This window comes from Megalobrama amblycephala, linkage group LG22 (genome assembly GCF_018812025.1).
Source record: "Megalobrama amblycephala isolate DHTTF-2021 linkage group LG22, ASM1881202v1, whole genome shotgun sequence".
Classification (NCBI taxonomy): domain Eukaryota; kingdom Metazoa; phylum Chordata; class Actinopteri; order Cypriniformes; family Xenocyprididae; genus Megalobrama; species Megalobrama amblycephala.
Window position 1 is genome coordinate 13,602,922 of NC_063065.1, and position 12,601 is coordinate 13,615,522.

Genomic DNA, 12,601 nt, shown 5'->3' on the forward strand with positions numbered 1-12,601 from the left:
AGTGTAGAAGAAAAACACTCCCGTTCTAAGCAATTTACCTTCCTGTAGCAAGACGTCTTTCCACTCAGCATAATGTACAAATTGCCCTAAGCTAATTTGGTGGCGGAATTATAAATGTTATCTAATTTGAATGAGTCACTCTCCAGCTCATTGAGACAGTTGATGTTCTTGTTTAATGTGCAACATTTGTAAAAGAACGAGCGGAGAGCATGAAAAGGTAATTCACTGTCCCAGGAGGGGCCGGAAATCAGGGTCCATTAAGAGAAAGCAATTAATGATTAATTAGTTAATAAGCAAGATAACAGGCAGCGCATGATTGTATGGGATATTGCAGATTATGTACCATTTAGTTTATTGCACAAGGATGGAGACTGTGTGTGCAGCCATTCAGGTTGGGCTACAATAAGAAAGGATCGAAATAAGCCATTCATCACTGTAATTCAGTTTCTATCCAGACCCTTTAAGTCAGGCTAATAATTCACTGTCTTATTGTCCTATGATTAATTCAGGTTTGTTTAGAAGAGAGCATACCCAAAGGGACTGTCTGAGTAAGTCGATGAACATGAGCATTAAAGAGGGAAAGTGAGAGGATGGATGGATGAAAAGATGGATGGTTGCGTGGAAGAGCTCTATAGGGCTTTTCTGAGAGGAGACATTGCTGTTACATGATCCCAATCCAGCCAGAAGCACATACGAAGCGGTAGTTCACACAAAAATGTCATAATTTACTCACCCTTATGTTGCCTCAAACCCATATGCTGTTGTTTTTTTCTATGGAACACAAGAGTAGACATTTTATTTGATTCATGGCAGTTTATAGTCAGCTGAAAGGACAGGAACTCATTAAAGCACGATAAAAGTATTAAAAAAGTAGTGAAGCCCGGTTCCAAGCCTTCTGAAGCCATATGATAACATTATGTAATATACAGAAATTTAAGTCATTATCTACTGATAATCTTGGTCTTCCTGCTCACTAAATGATGACAGAATGAACAAACCATTTCATTCTCAACCAATGGACATTTATCTTATGCATACTGGCACAAACACTGGAGAATGTACTAGTGTGCGTCAGTCATGAGTAAGTCTAGTATTTACTGTTCTAATTGGTTGAAAGTTAAATATGTAAATGATTCAACTATGTTGTTTCATCACACCCACCTAGACACAAATGCACAAAACGAATAATAAACTATCTGAATCATACTTTTATACATAATGTGTCTGTCGCTTCTGCATTAGTCACCATTACTTCAAACTGTCAATTTTTTAATGGAGAAAAACTACAACTGAAGCACACACAGAGCGAGAGAGAGAGAGAGAGATCTATTCTTACACAATGACTCAGCACATCCAGTCTTACACACATACACACTGACATCCTATACTGTGCTTGTAAGTTACAATTTCTCTGTCCTACTTTGTATGTGTTTGTCTCTTGCAAAGGTTTGGGTGTCAGGTTTGTGAGAATTGCTCTAAAAGCATTTAAGGGTGCATCATTATCTCTGTATTAGTTGGTGCAATTTACTACTACAAATAGAGGTAATTGTGAAAAAGAAATTGTCATACTGTGAGATTTAAAGTCACACTTGCAAGATATAGAAATGCAATTATTAGACATAAAGTCGTAATCCCAAGAAATAAAGTTGCATTTACAAAAAATTACGGCAAAGTAAAAATTGTGTGATCACATTATTATAATGTCAGTTGTGTGAAAAATGTTGCAATTAAGGAAAATCGTAAGTGCAAGAAATAGTCACTTTGTGAAATATAGGCACAATTACGAGAAAGAAATTGCAAGATATTTAGGCACATTGTGATATATAAAAAATGCAATGTAATGTTATATTACGATAAATAAAATAAAAAGGTTATCTTTTTTGTCTCACAGTGTGATTCACTGAGAAATATAAAGTCGCAATTACCTTTTTATTTATGTATTACTTTTTTTTTTTTTATCTGAGGGGGAAACGCAGTTTCATACAAATTGCTTTGATAATAATATCCCTAGTGGAGTCAAAATTGTTTGTGTGTGTGTGTTTTATTTTGTTAAATCGATTATCTAAACTGATCTCATTCACATTGTTTACTTTACCCCATTAATGTACAGTACTGTTACATTAGTATTTTTTTTAAAGATGCAGCACTGGCTTTTCTGGCTCAGTTAAGCGTATAAATCTCTAAAACTGACATAATCCAGATAATGTAAGTCATTAGTATTTCTCAGCTTGAAAATAACTGTGGTTTGGAGAGTCTGGCACACTGCAGTACTGCTACATGTGAAAGAAAGAAAAAGATGGTCTTCTGTTGTGCCTCTTCTTTCAAGTGAGTGGGCACACGCTCGGCCCCATCGCCCACCGCCTGCCACATTATTTCACACTATCCGCACACACTGCCAAGGCTGAGGTCACCAGGCTTTTCATTTGAAATTCCTGTACATCGTCACACCAATGGTTGTCTTTGTGGGTCTGTGTGTAGGTGTTTGATTCTATGGAACAGTGTGACTCATACACTTTCATAGAAGCTTCTACTTGCCTCATAGCTCAGCTCTGCCTTCAAAGCACACAATAATCAAGTTCTCAAGGCTTTCTGCCAGTGACAATGCTCAAAAGCACAGACAAAGACAAAGAACAACAACAAAAACAAATGGAACTCGGCTATGGGCGCTGAGTTTGATGAATTCTAGTCTGAATCTATGCTAAAGATAGTTGGGAAGGTTGTGATCAGCAGATAAGAGGCAGACTGGGAGAAAGTGAATTTCTGAGGCTTGAAATGTAACCTTTAACACCTTTTCTTATTCTAAGATGGAAGAGGGCTGCTGCAGCAAAGATTGTTATAAAAGATCTGTCTATAAAAGAGGTCTCTTTAATATCGTACTTTGTTGTCTAGACAACAATCAGAGGATTGAGATTTGACTGAGCAATGAGAGAAATTGAGGACAAAATTAATGGAGATGCTTCCATTTAGATTAGCCAAGATATCAAAGTCAACAAAGAAACAAAAAAATATGACCAATGAATTTACACTACACTGTAAAAAAAATCCCAGTAAAATTTACGGCAAAAAACTGGCAGCTGTGGTTGCCAGAACTTTACCGTAAAAAATACAGTAGCAACGTAAAAAAAATCTGTTAAATTTACGGTAAAATAACGTATTTCATTAACTGATATAATGTTAATTTACCAACCTAATGAAGTACTAATATCTGTTTTGTACCTTTATAATACACTGACAGTCACCAAACACAGTGGTGATAAGAGTCACATGATGAATCAAAGCTCATCACAAGCAGCTTTTCCACAAGCTGAGAAGGACAACACTAACATATAGAAGGTGCACACAGTGTCATTCACACACACACACTAAACACCATCATGGTAACATGCATGAAATTTAAAAAATGCAATAAACATTAATTTAACAACACTAGATGTAACATAAAACCCTAATGTACATAACTGATTAGAAAAAAATGAGAAAAACTAAGAAGAAACGGAGTTATTTCAACGAAAATATATCAAATGTGAAGTGTCACGCAGAGAATTGTGGGAATGTCAATTTACGGTTTTTCACTGTAAATTTTACAATCAATTGTTATTTTTCACTTCCAAAAACTGTGAATTTAACGGTATTTTACCAAAAAAATTACATTAAATGTACCGTTAGATCTATTACAGTTATTCATCGAAACTTTCTGTAAACCAATTGACAGTTTTTCACCGTAGCATTTTTACAGTCTTTTACTGTTAAAAGCACGGTCATTTTTTACAGTGTACTTTCATGGAAGTTTATCACTATATATATATATATATATATATATATATATATATATATATATATAGTGAAGATGCTCAAACTAAAACTAAAAGACTTTTAAATCACATGAGCCAATATTTTATTCACAATAGAACATAGATTACATAACAAATGTTTAAACAGAAATTTTATAATTTTATGCACAAAATGGGCTCGTTTCAAATTTGATGCTCGCTACAGGTCTCTAAATAGTTGGGATGGGGGCATGTTTACCATGGTGTTGCATCTCTTCTTCTTTTCAAAGCATTTTGAAGACGTCTGGGCATCGAGGTTATGAGTTTCTGGAGTTTTGGTGTTGGAATTTGGTCCCATTCTTGCCTGATATAGGTTTCCAGCTGCTGAAGAGTTCGTGGTCATCTTTGACATATTTTTCTCTATAGGTGAAAGACCTGGACTGCAGGCAATTGAAAGTTTACATTATACAATTCTGAGAAATGAGGTCAGAATTGCGAGATGTAAACCCACAATTTGGAGAAAAATAGTCAAAATTGTGAGATAAAAAGTTGCATTTATCTTTTTTATTTTTCTTACAACTCTGAAAAAAAAATGTTTTCCTCAGAATTAAACTAACTCGCAATTGCAAGTTTATATCTTGCAATTCTGACTTTTTTCTTGCAATTCTGAGAGAAAAAAAAAAAAGTCAAAGAATTGTGAGATAAAATGATCTTTTTAATTTTTTTTATTCCATGGCAGAAACAAGCTTCCATAAAAAAGAAACATCTGAGACTAAGTTAATATTTCAATTAATATTTCAATCTTTGAACCATACAATGTTCTTCTGTAAGCCTGAACCTGAAGCCGATCTACACAAACACACCGCAGAGAAGCCATTATGCCTTTAAGTCATTAAAAGTTAGAAACTGCAACAGATAATTGAACGAGGTGTTCCAGTTTGATACTCGCTGTTGTGTCTTTGTGTTTTGTACTTTTTGGGAACACAATGACCGATCAGTCTTGTCAACATGATCAACAGTTTCACGTCTTAACAAGTGTGTCTGTGAGCACAGTGTTTGTAGACCATGTAGCAATGGTGTAATGGAGGGTGGGCGTACGGCCACTGAGAGGAGAAAAACGCCTCATTATCACAGCTAATGGGAAGGCCTCCTAACATGAGCCCTTCGTGGGGGACCGGACACGGTCACCACAGCAACCATCGCTACAGCAACCACCAACACAACTTACACTGGCTGCACCGCTGAGACCATTATGATCCTGATATTAATACTCGCACTTGATGTTTTACAGGAAAGAAAAATCACCACGGAAAATTCCTTAACATCTTTTTTGTTTCATCTGTGGTCAGATTTGCATTACTAATCTGAAAACTCAAAAATTTTTAATCAAATACTTCCCCCAAAAATTATACTTACTACATGTGTCATTTGTGACTGTTTATATTTCTCTCAGAAGAATCTTTATGAGAACTCTAATAACTGAGTATCATGAGCTATAATAGTGAATCCTCTGAGTGATAACGTTTTATTTTGGGGACGGCAATGAAAAGGGCAGTGAAAGATGAAGGAAATGTGGACAGGTTAGGAGAGGAGACTCGGTCTTAGTGATTCTTGTCACGCTCCCTGTCAAATCAGATTGGAACAAATCACTCAAAAGCAAATCATATTTTCCAGCTTGTTACCGTGACGATGCTGCCTGAATCAAAAGTTTTAGCTGATGCATTCTCCCATCAATCATCTCTCTGTTATCTGTAACCACCTGTCTCTACCAAGCACTACATATTGCTCCAAGTGCATACAGTTAAAGCACTTTTGGTCAGACTTCTACTGAAGTTACCAATGGCAGTTTAAAAGAGCTGCCAGGAGTAATGCAATGTGACATATATAGCCTATAGCCTTTTCCACCTTCTCATCTTATCCAGGTGAATATATCAGGTTCAGTCTGTCTATTTCTGCCAAGGTGACATAATTTGGTCTGAATTTCTCCCTGGAAAAGTATCTTGATCTGTTAGATTTTACCTGAAGATAGAGCTGGGCATTTGTCATGTTTCTGGACTCCTTTTGGGGTCTTTCTTCAACTATAGGCACTTTTCACTCACTCTCTCTCACTCTCACTTTTCCACCACAGTGTCATTTCTACATCTCATCTCAAATGGTGTATTGTGTTTAATAGCATTATGTGGTAGAAATGATGGTGATGGAATTGAAATTAAAAAAATTGAATAAAATGTCTGATTCCTATGGAGCCCCGCACATGACATGCAGGAAAAAAATATTAGCATGATTTACTAATTTGTTCCCTCGATTTATAAATCGTGCGCACTACTTACTAATTCGTTCCCTTGATTTGCTCAATCATGCGCAAAATTGAGGGAACGAATTAGTAAATCGTGAGCACGACACTATTTACTTTTTTTTCCTGCATGTCATGTGTGCGGCTCTGTCTTGCTGGAGGTAATTTCTTGAATAGGATTGTTTTATGCATCCTTCAAAGGGGCTATACTGTATGTAGAATTCAGAAACCCTTGTTATTAGCGACACAAGTGGCCGTTAAGTGAACTGCAGCCAGCAACTTATTGCTCGTGCTCGCACTCGTGCACACATAACATACAAGAGACGGAACGTGATTTAAGGTCCCAATATACTCACAGAAAAGTTCCCTTTTCTTTGCATGATACAGTGACATTAAAGGTGCCCTAGAACTTTTTTTTAAAAGATGTAATGTAAGTCTAAGGTGTCCCCCGAATGTGTCTGTGAAGTTTCAGCTCAAAATACCCCATAGATTTTTTTTTTTTATTCATTTTTTTAAATGCCTATTTTGGGGCATAATTAGAAATGAGCCAATTCAGGGTGTGTGGCCCTTTAAATCACGTGCTCCACGCCCCAGAGCTCGCGCTTGCCTTAAACAACATAAAAAAAGTTCAAACAGCTAATATAACCCTCAAAATGGATCTTTACAAAGTGTTCGTCATGCAGCATGTCTAATCGCGTAAGTACAGTGTTTATTTTGATGTTTACATTGATTCTGAATGAGTTTGAGGCTATGCTCCATGGCTAACGGCTAATGCTACACTGTTGGAGAGATTTATAAAGAATGAAGTTGTGTTTATGAATTATACAGACTGCAAGTGTTTAAAAATGAAAATAGCGACGGCTCTTGTCTCCGTGAATACAGTAATAAACGATGATAACTTTAACCACATTTAACAGTACATTAGCAACATGCTAATGAAACATTTAGAAAGACAATTTACAAATATCACAAAAAATATTATGTTATCATGAATCATGTCAGTTATTATTGCTCCATCTGCCATTTTTTGCTATTGTCCTTGCTTGCTTATCTAGTCTGTTGATTTAGCTGTGCACATCCAGACGTTCTGCCCTTGTCTAATGCCTTTCATAATGTTGGGAACATGGGCTGGCATATGCAAATATTGGGGGCGCACACCCCGACTGTTACGTAACAGTCGGTGCTATGTTGAGATTCGCCTGTTCTTCGGAGGTCTTTTAAACAAATGAGATTTATATAAGAAGGAGGAAACAATGGAGTTTGAGACTCACTGTATGTCTTTTCCATATACTGAACTCTTGTTATTTAACTATGCCGAGGTAAATTAAATTTTTGAATAGGGCACCTTTAAAGTACAGAATAGCGCTTTCAGCATTATCCTGAACATTGTATAAGCATTCGTTTCATGAGTCATTGAACGGAAGAGAGGCTCTTGGTACGCACATAAACGTCACATCCTTTTGATTTTCTTGGCGAAACCAGCCCGAACCCTTCACATACTGTAAATATCAGTCTACAGGCTTTCATAGATAACCTGAGAAGTCAGGGAAGGTTGCGTTTTTTAAGTTTTGTTACAAGCTGTTCACGCATTGGCAATAAATAAATCCATCAAATTGAACTGAATAATCCTTATGTATTTTAATTGAATAATTGAACAATCCTTAATCAATTACTCAATTAAAATATGTAAGGATTATTCAATTCATTTTGACGGAATTTTACTATTAATTAAATTGTGTAAATGTTAAAAAAAGGCTTAAAAATGGTATTTTCATGTATTTTTCAATTTTTATTGCCAATGTGTGAACAGCTTGTAACAAAACTTAAAAAACGAGAGTGCCACTTTAAACAGTATAATAACATTTTGTATAATTTGCCAAAATTGCAGCTAAACTAAAAATGACGCATGATAAAATATTCTATGCTAAAATGATATTTACCTTGATTTTCTTTTTTCAACATGTGACATTTCTCTTCACTGACATGGTCTCTTTGGTAAACAAGTACAAAAAAAAAAAAACATTACATGGGCAAAAATGGTTGGTTGTTGTGAAAATTACCACAATTGCGGGACAGTTTTTTTGTATAACAAATTACTTAAAACTATTGAAATTGTTTTACTATTTCACTCTTTTTTTATATATTATCATTTTAACAAAAAAAAAAAAAATTGAAAAAAGATTGAAAGTGTGTGAGAGCAAAAGAATACAAGAGCAAAGAACTAAACATAAAGGGCATTTGAAAAGTAGCAAAAATAAATTATGAAGGCAGTTTTATAACAAAAAGCACAAAGCTGAAGTTTTAACATAAATAAACCCCTAGGACATAAAAAAAAAACATTTACCTTTCCCTCCTAATCGCTTTCTCTGCCTTTCTGTTTTCCATTCTCCTTTTTTTCTTATTTTCACCTCATTTATCTACCTCTCTCAGCCTCTCTGTGTCTCTTCAGTGGGAACGGCGGAGTAATGGTGGCATGCTTTTAGCTACAAAACCATGATGGATAAGAACCCTTAAAAAAAGGTCTTATTTAGTTAGACACTGAGTCCCAAGCTTTCCTTCCCAAATCTACTTATTTTGCCTCAAGGCCAGAGCGACTACAACCCTTTTAGAAATGTACTTTCTGTTTTCAGAGCCACAAATGGCAGCGCAGCCCATGAACGCTGCTCGGCATGGAAGGATGTCTTGCTGAGGGCGTTGTGTTTTGAATTTATATTCTGTGAGAGCAGGTGATTAGAGCAGGCTTTTAAAGAATCATGATTCATCTGTGTCTTTCAGCTTGTAAAGGCAGCGAGTTGAAGTGATGTCAGAACGGCTGACGGATGTGTAACGGTTCAGTCCGCCAAACCCTGAGGCAATGCTCTTGTCAATGACTGATCCAAGTTATCACGCTGACTTAGAATGGCACACCGCTCAAATGTGAAGTGCGGCAAAGAACAGATGTGCGTTAAGGACATTTATAGATGTCATTGGTCAGATAGTACTGTCAGTCAGTGTTCATAGAATGATGTCCCTTTTTTATCTGACGTAACTGTGACCTAACACTAAACAGCATTATTCAGTCTCGGCTGCGTAAGGGTCAATGACAAATAAGAGTGTCCAAGATGACGAAAACACATGCACAAAATTCTTACTGTTTTCATATGGTTTTGAATTTGTTTTTGAAAATATCATGTGAAAATAATTACTGCATCATTTGGTACAACCCACCCATTGAAAAAGTATTTTAATATAAATAAATAAATAAATAAAGGTGTGTACAATCAAAAGTATATTTAAATGTAACAATGTAAAAAGTAATAATATTTAGGTAATTGACGAATAAGGTCTGTAAAAGTGTAAAAAATGTGTAATAATGGAGATATAATTAATTTTGAAGTTTTATTAAGTGTTAACAATGAGATTATGTGGTTTTTATAATCAATTAACACTACTTTTGTAATTTTTGTTACATCAGATGAGCATCAAAATTACTTAAATTTAGAATTTAAGCTTCATTAAAAACATGCTCATCATAGAAGAGATGCAGTCAAGTCATTGCATGGATGAACTGCAATTTTATTACATTTGTGAATAAATTAATAGATCCCTCTGCCTGCAAAACGGCACCATAAAACATGATATTCATATAGAGGAGCGTATGCCCATACATTTTACTACCACCTAGGCTGATTGAATATGATTTAAGTGTGTCAGCATGTTCCAAACCATATGGTATTTTTTCATGAGAGGCGGAGGCAATAATTTAGTTCTCCTGGATTGCCATTCATAAATCATACTTGAGATCACTCACATTCGTTCCCACCTGACAGCTCATGTGCCTGTTACTCTGATTACCCCCATAATCATTCCCGCCTCTGAGTCCATTCTCCATCATTACCACCACCACCAACAGACACGGGGAACGTTACTTCAAGATCACACTAGAAGCTAGGCGATTTTCAGCAACCTTTCATGTTCTCGTTTTCTCAAGGACACAGATATCTGATCTCCAGAACAGCTCCTTAGAAGGTGATCTTAAATGACAGAGTAATAGAAGAAACAGATGTTTTCTTTCCTTGTGAACTTTCTCGAAGTAAATTATTTAATAATGTTGATAAGTGCATTATTGATGAGGAGTTTTGTTGTGAGAAAGTGCCATCCATTCTTGCTTTCTACAAGGAACCACTTACAAAAAACGATTGGCTCCTGAATTCCCTAGGCTCATCTCCTGCTACATTTTAACCATACACGTCTATAAATAATTATTCCATTTCTTGGCTGTTCCGCTTTCAGCGTATCTCCTAGTGTATTTATTTTGGATAAGCCCTTGAGGAGAATCTGGCAACCTGACCTCTCAACGGTGCGGTCCCAGCTTAGCTCTTAGACAGAATATTAATGGTGAATCTGTCTTCTACACTCTACTGGGCACTGATGGAAAACATAATGCCTACAAAAACCTGTGGGCAGATAAACTGTCTGACCCAAATGTTCCTCTTGTCATGTTTTTTGGCTTGAATTCCTGCAGTTCTATGGTTCATAACCTGGACCACCTGGGAAGGATAATGTCAATTCTCTGCCACTTAAATGTCATCTGGAAGCACTACATTTTGGAAATGGCTGCAGTTTGTTATTCAGGCAATACCTCTCCTGATAGATAGATTTTCATTACACAGGTGGATTGATGGCTTTCACTTACCTTTCATTTTCATCTATGCATCTTTTCGTTTTATTCCCTCCATCTGAAGAAATAAAGAGTTAACTCAATAAGTGATTCACTAAACACATGACAGACAGACAGATAGATAGATAGATAGATAGATAGATAGATAGATTAGACAAATTGATAGACAAATAGATAGACAGAGATAGATAGGCAGACATACAGACAGATAGATAGACAGACGGATATATAGAAAGACAGACAGACAGACAGACAGACAGACAGACAGACAGATAGATAGACAGACAGATGGACGGATAAATAGACAGAAAAATAGACAGAGAGAGAGACAGACAGACAGACAGACAGACAGACGGTTAGATAAACAGACAGACAGACGGATGGCTAGACAGATGGACAGATAGACAGACGGATGGATGGATAGACAGACAGATAGACAGACAGACAGATAGACAGACAGACAGATAGACGGACGGACAGACAGACAGACAGACATAGCTAGATAGACAGATGGATGGATAGACAGACGGATGGATAGACAGACAGATAGACAGACAGACAGATAGACGGACGGACAGACAGACAGACATAGCTAGATAGACAGATGGACAGATAGACAGACGGATGGATAGACAGACAGATAGACAGACAGACAGATAGACGGACGGACAGACAGACAGACATAGCTAGATAGACAGATGGAGGGATAGACAGACAGATAGATAGACAGACAGACAGACATATAGACAGACAGACAGATAGACAGACGGACAGACAGACAGACAGACAGACGGATAAATAGACAGACAGATAGACAGACAGACAGACAGACGGTTAGATAAACAGACAGACAGACGGATGGCTAGACAGACAGACAGATAGACGGACGGATAGACAGATAGACGGATAGACAGATGGATGGATAGACAGACAAATGGATAGACAGACAGATAGACGGACGGACGGATAGACAGACAGACAGACAGATAGACAGATGGATAGACAGACATAGACAGACAGACAGACAGACAGACAGACGGATAAATAGACAGACAGATAGACAGACGGGCGGATAGACAGACAGATAGATGGATAGACAGATGGATGGATAGACAGACAGACAGATAGATAGATAGACAGACAGACAGACAGATAGATAGACAGACAGACAGACAGACAGATAGACAGACAGACGGATAAATAGACAGACAGATAGACAGACAGACAGACAGACGGATAGACAGACAGATAGACATAGATAGACAGAAGGATGGATAGACAGACAGACAGACAGATAGATAGATAGACAGACAGACAGACAGACAGACAGATGGATAGACAGACAGACAGACAGACAGACAGACAGACAGACAGACAGATAGACAGACAGACAGACAGACAGACAGACAGACAGATAGATAGATAGATAGATAGATAGATTTTACTTACCTTTAATTACATAATCATTACATATTTTATTGTTCATTCCCTCCATCAGGTGAAATAGAGTTAATTCACAAAGTGTTTCAGTAAACAGACAGTGTACCTGCAGGTCTGGGTGTTTAAAAAGTTCTGTGCTCTTCAGGCTCATCCAGCTGTGTTTAATGCTTTCAAAAAGCTCTTAGTGCCCCTGTTCCTATCTCTGCGTGCCGCTCAGGGCTATCAGGATGGCACTCACGCCGCACGTAATTAAACTCCAGAGAACAGACCAAAGTGAACCTATCTTACCTCAACAGGTAATATCTGCAAAAAGCAAAGCACTGGTAGCTATTTTTATTTTTATAAATTACTCTTTAACCAATGTAACATTCACTGTCTTGTATCTGTTTAAAGATGCAAACATACAAATCACCTTTTAGGGTAAAAGGCAAAGAGATA

The 12,601-nt window shown here is 36.9% G+C and overlaps 1 protein-coding gene across 2 annotated transcripts in view; it reads right to left on the bottom strand.

The window, feature by feature from the left end:
- The window catches only part of ptchd1 (patched domain containing 1), a 29,322-nt gene extending 18,465 nt beyond the window's left edge, over positions 1–10,857 (bottom strand). The window contains exons 1-2 of one of the 2 annotated variants that reach the window (XM_048175410.1): positions 10,739–10,857; positions 734–771 (exon numbers count right to left, since the gene is read on the bottom strand). The gene's annotated coding sequence lies outside the window, so the exon portion shown is untranslated. Of the gene's footprint in view, positions 1–733; positions 1,851–10,738 lie in introns of those variants that run through there. The other variant, XM_048175412.1, reaches the window with a different exon arrangement.
- Between the last annotated feature and the right edge of the window lie 1,744 nt (positions 10,858–12,601).